The sequence below is a fragment of the Centroberyx gerrardi genome, chromosome 19 (assembly GCF_048128805.1).
Source record: "Centroberyx gerrardi isolate f3 chromosome 19, fCenGer3.hap1.cur.20231027, whole genome shotgun sequence".
Classification (NCBI taxonomy): Eukaryota; Metazoa; Chordata; class Actinopteri; order Beryciformes; family Berycidae; genus Centroberyx; species Centroberyx gerrardi.
In genome coordinates, this window is record NC_136015.1 from 24101981 (window position 1) to 24118529 (window position 16549).

The 16549-nt window shown below is 43.6% G+C and overlaps 1 pseudogene; it reads right to left on the reverse strand.

The window, feature by feature from the left end:
* Nucleotides 1–16549, reverse strand: part of LOC139909118 (glutamate receptor ionotropic, kainate 5-like) — a 108982-nt pseudogene that overhangs the window by 20180 nt on the left and 72253 nt on the right.

Genomic DNA, 16549 nt, shown 5'->3' on the forward strand with positions numbered 1-16549 from the left:
AGGAAGGAAGGAAGGAAGGCAGGGTAGATCAGCTGTCAAATTGTAGAGGTGAAGAGTTTAGTTCTAAAAGTAGGTGAAGACGGGAGGAAGAGGTGATTTGAAGGAAAGAATGAAGGAAGGAAGGAAGGATGGAATGAAGGAAGGAAGGATGGAAGGAAGGAAGGAAGGAAGGAAAGAAGGGTAGATCAGCTGTCAAATTGTAGAGGTGAAGAGTTTAGTTCTAAAAGTAGGTGAAGATGGGGAGGAAGAGGTGATTTGAAGGAAAGAATGAAGGATGGAAGGAAGGAAGGAAGGAAGGAAGGAAGGAAGGAAGGAAGGAAGGAAGGAAAGAAGGGTAGATCAGCTGTCAAATTGTAGAGGTGAAGAGTTTAGTTCTAAAAGTAGGTGAAGACGGGAGGAAGAGGTGATTTGAAGGAAAGAATGAAGGAAGGAAGGAAGGATGGAATGAAGGAAGGAAGGATGGAAGGAAGGAAGGAAGGAGGGAAGGAAGGAAGGAAGGAAGGGTAGATCAGCTGTCAAATTGTAGAGGTGAAGAGTTTAGTTCTAAAAGTAGGTGAAGACGGGAGGAAGAGGTGATTTGAAGGAAAGAATGAAGGAAGGAAGGAAGGATGGAATGAAGGAAGGAAGGATGGAAGGAAGGAAGGAAGGAGGGAAGGAAGGAAGGAAGGAAGGAAGGAAGGAGGGAAGGAAGGAAGGAAGGAAGGAAGGAAGGGTAGATCAGCTGTCAAATTGTAGAGGTGAAGAAAAGTTTAGTTCTAAAATGAGGAGGGAAGAAGGGAGGGGAAGAGGTGATTCCGATCAAGGTGGATGTGGAAAAGTGGGAAGGAAGGAAGGAAGGAAGGAGGAAACGAAAGAAGGGTAGATCAAGGGCAGATCAAATTTTAGAAATGAATTCAAAAATGAGATAGAAGAGGTTAAAAGGGGAAAAGGGGGATGGGATGGGACGCTCTTCTCTGTTGCAGCTCCACTTTGTAGTTTAGGCTGATATTTTAGGTGTATTTTGACATAAAAAATAATAATTAAAACCACAAGCTGAGGAGTCAGAGGAGTCAGAGGCCGCTAGAGAAACCGTCCCAGTGAACCTCCGCTCTGATCCCTCTGATGAAAGTATACATGTGTGTCTGTGTGTCCCAGTGCTTTAAAGAGAGAAATCTGACAGTAGTGACTTCTGATTCCCTTTGAGGCCAAAAAAACATTCAAAACGTCGTATCTCCCAGGTTCAAAATCTTGCTGCATTGTGATATTTTCCGTTCTTTATAAATCTCTCCCTCCATCCTCTCTCTCCCTCCCTCCCATTCATCTCCCTTTTCATTACAGAATGAGTTTAATTCCAGAAGTGACAGACTTTTACAAAAAGACTGACAGCAGAAAGCCAGAACAAATTATGGATGCGTTTTTTTAAAAGGTAAAAGAAGACAATTGAAGTCCTTGGTTGACAAAACGGTGACACTTTTACAGACTGGATGCTCCGTATTTTAGAGATAGTGAATGATGAATTTTAACATCATTTTTTATTATTTTTTTTTTTACCTTTGTGGAAATTAACTCTTCAATTTGTAGCCAAATACCCAGTTAGGCTCGTTTCCAAAGAGATTCAGAATGATCAACTTCAGGTAATGATTTTTTCCACCCAAAATGAATAGATACCATTTTGGAAATTAACTCATTTATTTGCTTCCCCTCTTTCCTCTTTCTGCTATTTTATATTTGTTTTTTCTATTCTTTTTTTTATTCGTGTTGCCTTGTCTGCTATTTATTCCATTTGCTGTGTCCTTGTGGCTGGAACCATTTATATATTCATTTTTTTTTTATTTTATCACTGCTTTACTTCACTGTCCTTCTGTTTTATTGATCTACGTCATTTATTCAGTCTTTTATTTCTCTTGAATGTGAAGATTAATTTTATTATTCTTACTTGACTTGACTCATGGCCCCTGTCTTCTCCCTGTTCCTCGTCTCCTTACCTGTCTGCCGCTTTTTAATTCCTGCTCTATAAGACAGTGTACACAGGAGAGAGAGAGAGAGAGAGTTTACAGTATGCCTCTCTTTCCCTTTCTTCTTCCTAACCTCGACCAGGACTGTCCAGGAGCCGCTGACAGTTTTTGGGAGATCGGCCCGTTGGTGAGAACACAGACACCAAAAATCACCATTTAGCTTCAAAGCTGCAATACGTGATTTTTTCTGACCACTAGAGGGCGACAGAAACCGCAACACATTTGTAAATAACACACAGCAACGCCACTGCACTACGGAGGCCTAGCGGGACAAATGGAAGGATAAATGCTAACAGCTAAGCTAAACGTAGCTGCTGAGAAGTGTCACCAGTTACCAGTCTCACTTTGACAGATCTTTCTCCCGCTGAAGGTCACATGTCCCACAAAGACAAGTGAAGAGGGGGGTAGCAAGGTTACTAGTTTAACAAGTTTACTCGCTCACTTCATCGATTCCACCATTAAGATAATTTTTTCAGGAATGTGAGGGGGAGAGCGCCGCTTTTAAACAGCGAGGGAGGAGACAAGCTCGTTTTAAAAAATGAAAAGCTGCTGAATGGAGCGGGAGGAGCTTCGTTCAGGAGCGGAATCTGACAACAAGCTTTAGAAAAGAGGAGAAAACAGCAACACAGCTGGATATTGGTTTATATCATTATGTGTCAATGAAATCTCCACATAGCACACATCAGATTCAGGACTGGTTATAAGGTCTGATATCGCTTACTGCAGGTTTAAAGCTGCTACAAGCTCTCATTTTCTTGCCTACTATCACTCCTCATAGTGTAATCTCCCAAAAACTGTGTATTCCCTTAAGGCTTAAGGTTAGTCACCCTCTTCATCTCTCCACATCGGTTTCTCCCTCAAGCTTCACCTCATCCCTCACTCCCCCCCCCCCCTCCACCTCCATTAACTATGCTAATATATGTGCTGCTACTGTCCACTTGTCACCGGAAACAAGTCTAAGGCGGGTGATTAGGCGAAGCCAGACACCGGCATCGCTGGAAATGTTCTGCTTGGTGAGCAGACCAAAGCCACATTAGAGTCAGAATGGCTTTAATTTGCCAAGTACAGCAGTAAAACAAGGAATCTGACCTGGATAATTGCTGCCGATGCAAGAAGACAGTTGTGAAACAGTTTCACTAAACAGGATTGACGCTCCAGGTGCCAGAAGAAACGTAACAGAGACTCAATATACTGTAGTGCAGACAATACTGTGAGAGAAGACTAAATTAACACTACAAGTATACAGATGAAGTATTGAGATGAAGCCGGAGTATATACACTACCAGTCAAAAGTTTGGACACATGCATTTTTCTTTTATTTTTACTATTTTCCACATTTTAGAATAACAGTAAAGACATCAAAACTATGAAATAACACAAATGGAATTATGCAGCGACCAAAAACGTGTTAAACAAATCAAAACTATCTTATATTTTAGATTCTTTAAAGTAGCCGCCCTTTGCCTTGATGGAAAGGCAAAGACTTTGGAGAGAAATTCATACATAGGATCAACTTCACTATTTATATTTGTCTAAGAAACTCATTTCAAGCATTTAAGCAGAAACCTTTAGATCAAAATGACTTTAAGAGAATGAGGAACACAGAACATTCAGTCAGGTGGGTCCAGACTTTTGATTGGTAGTTTATGTTTTTTGCTGAATCAATGCTGCTTTTTTACTCCACTTCCAGGAGGGAACTGTTTGGAGATATCTTTTTTTTTTATTTTCTCTTTTCACCTAGTGGAGATTACAAGGAATGGTTGATGTCTACTCTGTCACAAGTGTGCAGAGTTCAACCAAAGAATGATTTTCCCTTTTCAGGTTGTTTCATTTGATTCACTATCAGAGGCCTAGAGGCTGAAAACTATTCAGTATTTCACAAGAAAAAAAGCAAAAATTAGAGAAAAATCTGAAAAAATACACAGGACAATAAATTTGTATAGTAGAAATATACTTTTTTCCTATCCCATAAATCATCTTGCGACCCCCCAAATTGAGAACCACCATGGTAACCAGTCGCCTGAGAGAGTTTTGTGCCACAATATACTAATGTGGTTTACTAATTTAGTTCCACAGTATAACAACAAAGAAGTTAATGCAGGACAGACAGTAGATGTAGGATAAATACATGGAGGACTTGGTTGCAGTATTGACGGAGCCACAGATCTGCAAAGCACAACTAGGATGATGAATGTGCATGAAGTCGAGCAGCTGATGTTTTTGTGTGTAGCGTTCAATGTTCACGTTGTTAACAATCGCCCGGGGAATCCGTTAACTTCAACTCAACCTGCGGCAGGTCGATGCCGGATCTCTGAACCCATTCTTCATCTCGGTTTTGTTCAAAATGAGATATCTCCCTTTTGAAAAACGTGACACCTGCTCTTACCAGATGATAGCCAACGCTCGAAACAAACTGTGGAGCTTTTTAAATGATAGTCGGTAATCTAAATTATTGATTTATCCAGGCAAAGACGACTTGCTTGCTGTTTTCTTGTAACATCCTGCCTCACATTCACACAGCGCCACACGTTCCACGCTCCACCAGCTGCCCAGTATAACCACAGTCCTCCTGCCAGCTGCCCAGTATAACCACAGTCCTCCTGCCAGCTGCCCAGTATAACCACAGTCCTCCTGCCAGCTGCCCAGTATAACCACAGTCCTCCACTGAGCAGCTGCACTGGAGCAGCTGGAGGTCAAGTGCTTTGCTCAAGAGCACACAGACAGGAACTGTTAAGAGATGGGAGAGCGTTACTCCTTCAGTTTCCTGAACCACACTGTTCAAGGTCTGGGTCCGACTTCTCTAACCTCTAAACTACTGCCACTAATCTGAAATCCTCCCACACACATTCGCATTCTCACTCATTTAAAGATATTCACTGATAAACTTCAGGTAATTATTTTTTTTACTAAAATGGATGTAAAGCATTTTGGCGACGAGATCTCCCTCCCTCTAGATCAGTGTTGTCACGAGAATTTTGACTTTGGTAACAGTACGATTTGGAGGCAAATTTGAATTAAAAAAAAAAAAATCATGGACACATTGGTACAAATAAGTGGTCATAACTGCCAAAATGAGAATCTCAGAATTCTGACTTTAAACTCAGAGTTGAGATTCTGACTTTATTCTTAAAATTCTGACTTCAATTTCAGAATTCTGTTTTTTTTTTCTCTGAATTCTGACTTTAATCTCAGAATTCTGGCTTTAATTTCAGAATTCTGGCTTTTTTTCTATGAATTCCGACTTTTATCTCAGAATTCTGAGATTAATCTCAGAACTCAAATACATTTTTCACATGTGGTCCTAATCCTCTTCCGTATACGCTATACGAATTTCAGTTTGCAGAACACATTAGTATGGAACATTTATAAAGTCCGGTATTGAATTCAATCTTTCGGAGCGGGATTGAAGTGTTATTGAAATTTTGGTCATCATGACAAACTCTGACAAACTCTGACTCACCCAGCGGCATGCCGATGCCGTATCCCTTGGTGTCCAGCAGGCCTCCGATCTGCGTCAGGTTGCAGTTGAGGCGGCGGTGATACTCGTTCATGGTGCTCTCCATCAGGAAGGCGTACTTGGAGTTGAGGACGCGGGCGATGCCTTCCTCCGTGCTCTTCACAAACACGCTGGGCTGCTTGGAGTGCATGTAGTTCCACATCCGCTGGTACGTCTGGTACCGCGAGTTCTGGAGGGAGAGAGAGAGAGAGAGAGAGAGAGAGAGAGAGAGAGAAAGAGAGAGAGAGTTATATATCATCAGTCTGTGATTTTCAATGCATTCCAGGAGTTATTTTGTGATGAAAAGTGTTGTAATTTACCTTTTTGTTTTACTCACTTTTCCTCAACCTGCCTCATCTAGTTCTGCTTTAGTTAGATTTCCTACATTTCCCAGAATGCCTTTCGACAGCCACCAGAGAACACACACACACTTCACCCCTCTTTCTCCATCTCCCCCAATCACTCATTCTGCCTCACACACACACACACACACACAAACTTTGTTCTTTCTTTCTTTCTTTCTTTCTTAAACTGTAACTATGATAATTTCCTACAGAGCTGAGCGACGGGGAAACTCTGCCAGACAGACTCTGTGGACGGTCAACAAGCTTGTCAAGAAAACTCGGCCACGGCTGAACTTTTGGCGGCCATCAGCCGTCAACAGCCAATCGGATTTGCATGCTTTTCCTCCCGAAGTGATTTTGTTTCATTTCAATAGTTCCGCCTGGCGAGTGCAAAACGGACGACAAGTTGATTCCAGCCATTCAAACCTCTTCCCAGTTCTCTACAACTTTAATTTGAATAAAAGTCTCAAACAATGCTTGGAGAACTTTGCAGCTGCAGATCACGACTCAGATGCAATCAGAGCTTCTCGCACCGCCTAAAATCAGTCAGAATGCAGAATTAGAATAGAAGAGCTTGCAGTGTGAACACAGGGTCATCCTCCTCTTTCTCACTCTGGAGAAGGTCACGGCAGCTGCTATATGTTTGGTCTTTCTGGTCTTTCTGCTCTCGCTCTCTGTCCCTCCCTCCCCCTTTCCCTCAATTTTCAATTCAAATCAGTGTGCTTTATTGACATGAACGCAACAAATATCAAGACCAACAGTAAACACGTTGCCCCACATGCATGATGAAGTCCCCGACTGGGCCAATCAGTAACAAATATGTCACCTTGTTTTGAGCTGGAACTGCAGTTCTCCCTTGGGAACATTTTGTCATTTTGCATGCTGGATCACAGCGGTGAGATGCATCAAATCCCAAGTTTTGTCAAAAATGAATCAGTTGTGTCTGGATATTGCGTGACAGATCGACGAGCGAATAAATTATGTACTGCCCCTTGGACTGATCAGTGTAATTTTGAAAATGTGATAACGCAGTGGTGAGATGCATCATTCCCTCAAGTTTCGGCAAAATCCAACAAGGAAAAACCAACGTTGCAGCGCCTCTCTTCGGCCAATCAGTGCAATTTTGAAAATACCGGAACAGAGCAATGAACTCTGATCAGTGGGTAGGTATTGCACCTGACAGACGGATGGACGTACAGACTGTCCCACCAACCGACCACGGTGATCCAGAGTCCCGCCCCTGATTTCAACGCGGGGTACAAAACTTGCCAAAGCATCAAGATGAAAGACCAACATGAAGTTTTCCCCATGCGTTTCTGTCTCTCTCACCATGAAGAAGGTCATGGTGGACCCTCCGTGGATGGTGCCGTACTGGATGTTGGTCTGGTCGGCCAGGTCGTCCGGAGACTCGATGGGAACCTCCATCCTCTGGACGGTCAGGAAGGCCGCCAGGTTGGCCGTGTAGGAGGAGATGATGATCAGGGTGAACGCCCACCTGGACCGAGAAGAGACAAGAGAAAAGACGTGATGTTTTAACCTTTATTTACCCTGGGAAAGTTTGCTGAGAACGCCTACTCTTTTCTTCTTCTTCAGCAAGGCCTTGGAGCTGAAAGGAAAGAGAGAGAGACAGATGGAGAGCGCTGCAAGAGAAGTCGGTTTTAAAGCTGCACCAGGAAAGATGTTTAGGTAAAAATCCACTCGTGTCATCAATCATGAAGTTGGGGCTGCAACAGAGAAGAGAGGACCATGCCCATTAAAGTGCTGTGGAGAGGGAGGGGATGAGCGAGGGAAGTAGGGACGGAGAAAGGGATTTAGATAGAGAGATGGAGGTAGAGATGGAGGGAGGGAGGAAGAGAAGAAAGGAGAGAAAGGGGGAGAGAAGGAAGAAGGAAGGTTAGCTGGGTTTAGATGGAGAGCGAGATAGAGAGAAATGAAGAAATGGAGTCAGACAAAACGGAGTTAGAAAAAAAACGGAATTAGACAGAGAGGAGAGAGTTGGACAAAATGGAGTTACACAAAAAGATGGAATCAGGCAAAATGGAGTTAGAAATAAGGTGTTAGCCAAAAACAAATTAGACAAAGTGGCCTTAAACGAAAAAGAAGTTTCACAAAATGAAGTCAAACAGAAAGAGGGAGTCGGAAAAAATGTGAAGCAGGAAGGAGTCTCACAAAATCGAGTTAGATAAAAAGTGCAGTGGTTAAAAAAAAAAAAAAAAAAAAAAGAGCAATGGTGGAGGAGAGACACGAATAAATGAAGGAAGGCAGGAAGGGAGAGAGAGAGAGAGAGAGGGGGGGTGAATAAAGATGGGGATGGATGGAGAAACACGGCTAGATTAAGAGCAGAAATCAGCATAATGGCTCACCTGCGGGAATCAGAAAGAGGGAAAAGGAAAGCTGAGGAACCTCTGATAACAAATTGCAGGCTCTTGTAATTTGGAAATTGCAGCAATCAATATTGCAATTTGAATTTTTTTTTTGTCATTTTTCTACGATTAATTGTGCGGCCCCACCGGCCCGGCAGCCAGCCAAACACACAGACAGCGCATAGCAATTTCTGCCACAGCCATTATGAGTTTTTATGGGGCTAAGTGCTCGGCGAGGCTGGGAGCTGCAGGCTGAGACTGTCAGAGAAAGATGCTGATGGCCCCTCCAGTCCCTCCAGTATCACTCCACCATCTGCCTGGAAGAGACTGCTGGGGCCGAGGGACGGAGGGATGGAGGAGAGGGGATGAGAGGGGATGAGGAGAGGAGAGGGGATGAGGAGAGGAGATGAGAGGGAATGAGGAGAGGAGAGAAGGAGTAGAGGAGGAGGGATAAGGAGAGGAGAGGGGATGAGGAGAGGAGAGAAGGAGTAGAGGAGGAGAGGAGAGGAGAGGGGACAAGGAGAGGAGAGGGGATGAGGAGAGGAGAGGGAATGAGGAGAGGAGGAGAGGAGAGGGGATAAGGAGAGGAGAGGGGATGAGGAAAGGAGAGAAGGGGAAGAGAGGGGATGAGGAGAGGAGAGGAGAGGAGAGGGGATGAGGAGAGGAGATGAGAGGGAATGAGGAGAGGAGAGAAGGAGTAGAGGAGGAGAGGAGAGAAGGAGTAGAGGAGGAGAGGAGAGGGGATAAGGAGAGGAGAGGAGAGGGGATGAGGAGAGGAGATGAGAGGGGATGAGGAGAGGAGATGAGAGGAGAGGGGATGAGGAGAGGAGAGGGGATGAGGAGAGGAGATGAGAGGAGAGGGGATGAGGAGAGGAGAGGGGATGAGGAGAGGAGATGAGAGGGAATGAGGAGAGGAGAGAAGGAGTAGAGGAGAGAGGAGAGGGGACAAGGAGAGGAGAGGGGATGAGGAGAGGAGAGGGGATGAGGAGACGAGATGAGAGGGAATGAGGAGAGGAGAGAAGGAGTAGAGGAGGAGAGGAGAGGAGAGGGGATGAGGAGAGGAGGAAAGGAGAGGGGATGAGGAGAGGAGAGGAAGAAATGAGATGGGAGGAAAACAGGAGAGAACAGGAGGAGTGGAAGTAATAGGAGAGGAGAAGGGAAGATGGGAAAGGGAAGAGGACCAAAGAAGAGGAGAAGAGAAAAGAGGAGAGGACATAGGAGCAAAGGATAGGGAAGGAGAGGAGGGATGAAGAGGGGAGGATGGGACAAAAGAGGAGAGCAGGTGGGAAAAGGTGAGAAGAGGGGAGATGAATTAAGATGGGAAGAGTGAAGAGGAGAGGAGAAGAGAGGAGGCGAGGAGAGGAGAGGGGACGAGGAGAGGAGAGGAGGAAATAAGAAGGGAGAAAAAGAGAGGAGAGAACAGGAGGGGTGGAAGTAATAGGAGAGGAGAAGGGAAGATGGGAAAGGGAGGAAAAGAGGAGAAGAGGAGAAAAGAGGAGAGGATATAGGAGCAAAGATAGGGAAAAGAGGAGGGATGAGGGGAGGATGGGACAAAAGAGGAGAGCAGGTGAGAAGAGGGGAGAGGAATTGAGAAGAGGAGATGGGAAGGGTGAAGAGGAGAGGAGAGGAGAGGAGGAGAGGAAACAAAAGAGGAGAAGAGACGAGAGACAAAGACACAGGAGCAAAGAAGAGGGGATGAGAGGAGAAAAAGGAGAAGAAATGGAGAGATGAGAAGTAATAAGAGGGGAAAAAAATTAGAGAAGAGGAGAAAACAAGATATGGGAGGGATGGAGAGGAGAGAAGAGGAGGTAGGAGACAAGGAAAGGAAGGGACAGGAGAGGAAGGAAGAGGGGAAAAGATGTGAAGAGGGGAGAGAACATAAGGCCAAAGGAGAGGAGGAGACAGGAGATGGAGTGAGAAAACAGTACTCGAGGGGAGGAGAGAGGGTGGGAATGGAGAGAAGAAGAAGAAGAGGTGAGAGCAGAGGAGAGGAAATAAACTGAGAGGAGAGGAAACTGAGATCATCATTTTCACGAGAGCCACTTTACCATCTGTCCACATGCTGCTAATGTTTCTGAGGAATGAGGGATGGATGGAGGGGAGAGGAGAGGAGGAGAGGAGAGGAGAGGAAGAGAGGAGAGGAGAGAGGAGGAGAGAAGAGAGGGGAGGAGAGGAGAGAGGAGAGGAGAGGAGAGGAGGGGAGAGGAGGAGAGGAGGAGAGAAGAAGAAGAGAGGAGAGAGAGAGGAGGAGAGAAGAGAGGGGAGGAGAGGAGAGGAGAGGAGGAGAGAAGAGAGGAGGAGAGAAGAGAGGGGAAGAGAGGAGAGAGGAGAGGAAAGGAGAGGACAGGAGGAGAGAAGAGAGGGGAGGAGAGGAGAGGAGGGGAGAGGAGAGGAGGGGAGGAGAGGAAGAGAGGAGAAAGAGAGGAGGAGAGAAGAGAGGGGAGGAGAGGAGAAGAGAGGAGAGGAGAGAAGAGAGGAGGAGAGAAGAGAGGGGAGGAGAGGAGAGAGGAGAGGAAAGGAGAGGAGAGGAGGAGAGAAGAGAGGGGAGGAGAGGAGAGAGGAGAGGAAAGGAGAGGAGAAAGAGGAGTGTAGAATAGAGCAACTTAGGAAAAGAGAAACGCAAGGAGAGATGACGAGAGAGGAGGAAAGAGAAGAGAAGAGAAGAGAAGAGAAGAGAAGAGAGTTAGCCAGGTTCCAGACTCCTGAATCTGTTGTCCAGTGATTCAGAGTCTGGTGTTGCTCTAGTCAACGGCTTGTTCTCGCTCGGAGAAACGATCGAGCCAATCAGCGCCTTTGTGGGCGGGACTAAAGTTTGAAACGTTTTTTCATTGGTGTTTCAGCAGAATAAAATTTGTTGAAATCACCTGCTTAACCTGCTGCAGTCTCAGGCTGAATAATGGAGTGGAAACAAAATGGACATTCAGTCTGAATATCAGGCTAGAGAAGAGTTTAGGAAAGAAGAGAATAAGAGAGAAGAGAGGAGTAGAAAGGAAATTCAAGCTCACCTGCCCACCCATAAAGTCCCCACCCCACCCAGTCCCAGTCCCAGTCTCAGTCCCACCCAGTCCCAGTCCGGTCCCAGCACCCACCAGACCCCGCTGACGCAGCGGGTGGACAGCGCCCGGGGCATGATCTCTGATCCCTGCTGCATGAAGCCTCCCACCGGGAACCACAGGCTGTTCCCCAGGGTGTACTGGTTCTCCAGGACGTCCCGCCGCTCCCGCAGGCACGGGTGAGGGTTGTACCACTCATACGGACTCAGCCTGGAGAGAGAGAGAGAGAGAGAGAGAGAGAGAGAGAGATTCACACAGAAGGGTTGGTACACTTTTAAAACAAACCCAGGTCAAATGCCATTGAAATGTTTAGTATGTTTTTTGAGCAGACACACACACACACACATGCACACACGCACACACACACACACACACACACACACACACACCCACACACACTATGGCTTTGGACATATTCATTTTTTACATTAGACTGAAAGGGGGCGGGGCCAGAATCCCTTATTTGGCCAAAAAATTGTCGCTTGAAAGGACAATTGCTTTTTATAATTGGCTTTTGAAAAAGTACATTTTGTATACGGGTAGAGAGTAAATAGAGATGGAGAAAGAGGAAAGTGTATGTTTTTTATGTTATACTGAAAAAATAAATACTGTACAGCACAAGCCTGTGTTTGTCCCACCTGTCTGCCACATAAAGGATTGCTTCATATTATACAATTACAATAAATGTGCCGTACGTAATGCTGAGGCAAAGCGTCGGGAGGGAAACAATTGTGAGAGCGGAGCAGAGAGAGAGAGAGACTGAAAGAGGGAAGCTGCTGAAAGAGAGAGAGATAATTTTATACTTTATACACAAAAGACACAAGTGAACAACATAATGACTGTGTTCAGAGGCCGGCGGCGACACATTATGTGCTCCACCGCAGTGAAAAGTAGTCAGATTGTGTCATTCCAATGTTGATATGAACGAGAAAATCACAGGCGGAGAGAGAGATGGAGATGGAGAGTAGAAGAGAGAGAGAGAGAGAGAGACCTACACACACAACTACAACTAAAACACCTGGGACAACTATAGATACATCCAGGGCTCCTACACATTTTCAATTAAAAAATTCCATACTTTTTCCAGACCTTGATTTGTTTTGAAGATTTTGTCTGGTGTTCAATATGATTTACGCAGAAAGACATCTTGCCCCTGCTAACTAGGTCATATCACTGTATAGATGAAGATTGTTCTTCACAGCGACAAATATCAGAATATGTGAGATGATTGGCAGGGTTCCTACACCGTTTCCATTTTAAAATTCCATATTTTTCCCAGACCCTATGTTCTTGACTGGATTTGGTTTTGGTCGGTATTTGATATAATGCACGCTGACAGCGGCTGGGTAATAAGAGCATCCCTCTATCTGAACATTATTCTTCACATCAACAAAAACTGTGGACTCAAAGTGGGTCTACAACAACATAACAGCTATAATTATGTGTGTTTCGGACCTGAACCACGACATTTTCCATACTTTTCCAGACATTTTTTCAAATTCCCAAACTATTCAAGACCTGGAAATGATCAAATTCATTTTTAATACTTTTCCAGACTTTCCAGACCTGCGTAGGAACCCTGTACATCAGTGACGAAAGCAGCTAACATTTCATTCTATTATGTATTGTCGTTAATGTTGCTGACAATTAATGCTTTGTAATACTGCTGTTAAGGGTTAATGTAGTGTAGCCTACTGCTGCTAGCAGTTAATGTTGTGTATTGTTGCTAACAGTTAATGTTGTGTATTGCTGCTAACAGTTAATGTTGTGTATTGCTGCTAACAGTTAATGTTGTGTATTGTTGCTAACAGTTAATGTTTTATCATCCATGCTGTTCATTGCTGCTACCAATAAACTTCATGTAGCCTACTGTTACTGTTAATGTTGTGTAATGTTACTAACAGTTAATGTTGTGTATTGCTGCTAACAGTTAATGTTGTGTATTGTTGCTAACAGTTAATGTTGTATCATCCATGCTGTTCATTTCTGCTACCAATAAACTTTATGTACTGTTGCTAACAGTTATTTGTCAATTTTTGCTAACAGTTTGATTGTTGCTAACAGTTAATGTGTATTTTTGATAACAGCTCTGTGCATTGTTGCTAACAGTTTGATTGTTGCTAACAGTTATATGCTGTGAACAGTTTGTTGTGTACTGTAACATGTAATATTGTGTACTATATACCAGTTAATGTTATTGCGAACAATTAATGTAGTGTTTTGCTAACAGTGAATGTCATGCAGCCTACATGTGAACATCTAATTTTGTGTACTGTAGCTAACAGATTGTGTAATGTTGCTAACAGTTAAAGTGCAAGTTGGCAACATTAATGTTGTGCTTTATTGCATACAGTTAATGTTATGTGTTGTTGCCAAGAGTTAATGATGTGTACTAGCCTACTGCAAATGTTTTGTGCTGCTGCTAAGAAGTAATTTAGTGTACTGTTGCTAACAGTTAATGCATTACGAACAGCTAATGTTGTGTAGCTGAACTGTAACTGTCAGATTGTGTGCTGTGGCTTACAGTTAAAGTTGTGTATTGTTAATAACACTTCATGTTGTGTATTGTTAATAACACTTCATGTTGTGTATTGTTAATAACACTTCATGTTGTGTACTGCTACAAACAGTTAGGCTAGTGTTGTGTATTGTTGCTTCTAGTCTTCTGTTGATTTATTCCCTGTGCTCTTAGTAAGACAGAGACAATAAAGTTTGCCCATTCAATACAAAAACTATGACAGAGAGACAGATTCATGTCAACCAGAAAATCATGTGTTTGTGTAGTAGCGCTCCGCTTTCTCCCAAAGGGCGGCTGTCACTCGTCAATTGGAAAATGGAGCCTGAACACTATATTTCTCCAACTCACTGTTTACTGGAACTATTTCAACCGCAAAGGCTGTTTGGCAGCTCGGCGGCAGCATGGTAAGCGAACCGTGCCCAGTGATGTAGTGGTGAATAAAACTAAGACTCCAGTCAACAACAAGGTAAACAACCACCACAATATTTTCAGAAAAGTATGAATTTAGGTTCTTGTTTCCCCTCAAAAGACCCGAGCTTCATATAACTTACATCCGTTTGTTACTATTCACTGTGACGTGCTATGAATTTACATCATTAGGATTCATGTCAGTCTGAAAAGGTGGATAAAGAGAGTTTAGGCTTTTTAGGAAGTAAGTAAGTAAGTTTGGGAGTTTCTATATGGGCTACTGTACACATATCTATATATATCTATCAATCTATGCATGTCTCTCTTTCTCTTTCTCTCTCTCCCAATGTGCTTCGCCTCTCATTCACTTCCCATTGAAACCCATGTGAAGGGCGAATAAAAAACATAATTTCCGGTTGGTCACATCATCCAATTTTATGCAACAGTGCTGTAGAGAAGAAAAATAAGCAACAAAGAGATGCAGCTAGATGGGATATTTAATAGTAACAAACTAGCATGCTAGCTGCTGAGTGTTAGCTAGTTTTTCGAATTTTGAATTTCCCGCCCTATCACACACGACATCACATCGCTTTTCGTTGCGAGGAGCGAAGATAATTAGCTTGTCTTCGCACACAAAAACACACAGACAGCTCATTAGCCTGTCTAGCAAACAGCACACACACACACACACACACACACACACACACATACACAGAGGCAGGTGTGTTACCTGGCGGCGAGGAAGAGGACGCAGCTGACGGCGAGGTAGGCCAGCAGCATGAAGAGCCAGACAGCCGGGGAGAACGGGTCCAGGAAGGAGAAGTATCCTGGCTTACGACCCTGACACACACACACACACACACACACACACACACACACACACACACACAAAGAGAACAGTTTTAGGATTTTGTCTAAATTAAGGATTCAGTTCCAAAATGGCATGTATCCACTTTGCAAAAAAAAAAAAGAAAAAGTTACTTAAACTTTAACAATGAACATTGTTTAAAAGTTTTACATCAATATGCAAAACATAGAGGATCCAGTCTGTACAAGTATTATCAATTTATCAAGCAAGGACTAAAGTTTTACCACAATTAGTTTTAATTTTGTGTTTTCAATCATGTTGTCACAGCCGGTGTCATACTGTCAGATGCTGGATATCTCATTCTGGGTCAAATCTCCACACACACACACACACACACACACACACACACATACACACACGTCCACTGCTGTCAAACGATTCCTTGTATCTCAGAACAGGAAAAACAGGTGAATTTCCCCTTTAACAATCAGTTTTGCATGAGTTTCATAAGTCGTGAGGTCATTCAATTTACTCAGCACATATAAAACCATATAAACTTTAAATTCAAGTAAAAAAAAACAATAATAAAGTTTGAGTTACAAGGTTTCCACTTGGCAGCAGTGACATCATTATAGTGATGAGGACCATCTGCCAGTCAGAAAAACATCTCAGACAAGAGAAGCATCAGACTGACAGCCAAGCAGTTTGGAAATTACACCCTTGGTTTTTGGATGAGTTTCTTAGGTCTTTTGCTCGTAAAATTTTCTCAGCACATAAATTAGCATATAAACCTGCAATTCAAGTAAAAAAAAAACAACACCAAATTGTAGCGACAGGGTTGTCAAGTGAATTGTGGTAACGACCATCAGCCGATGCTCCTCGCGAGACGCTTCCCATCGACACATTTCATTATTTCCCCGCCCCGCTGGTTGAGATGTCTTCCTCTCTCGTCTGCTGGAGGAGGATTTGGCAGCGGAGAGAGTCGGGGAACTCCCAAATTGGACCAAATGAAAGCAGATCGCTGCAGCGCCTGTCGGTAATGGAGGCAATCGCTTTGTTGTTTTGCATTTTTTCTTTTTTTTGCTTGTTTTGATGTGAAAATGCCAGACAAAGTAAAGCGTTTAAGTAAAACCAAGACCCAAGACGCCTCCATCAGGCTCAGGGGCGGAAATTACGGGGGGGACAGGGGGGTCCGGACCCCCCCTTCCTGGGACTAACAGAGAGTTGTCCCCCTCAATATATCATTGTAAACATAACTATATAATTTTAAATAATATAATAATATGCATTGAAAGCACTTGTGCTAATTATAGACACAAAACAATGCGTTTTTAAGTTTCGAGTTGGTACGGAGCCGCGTCTCCTAATGCATGTGTGTGTATGGAGGCAGGAGGTCTGTCCACAATTAAAATCCTCATAACTCACTGAATTTTCGACCGATTTTCAAGCGGTTTGGTTTGTTACAAATGCCAGACATGTATTTATGATACAGGATACTTGGTTAAATTAAAATGCGGGTTTTCATATCAAAATTATATTTTGTAGATGGTAACGGTAATATTTCT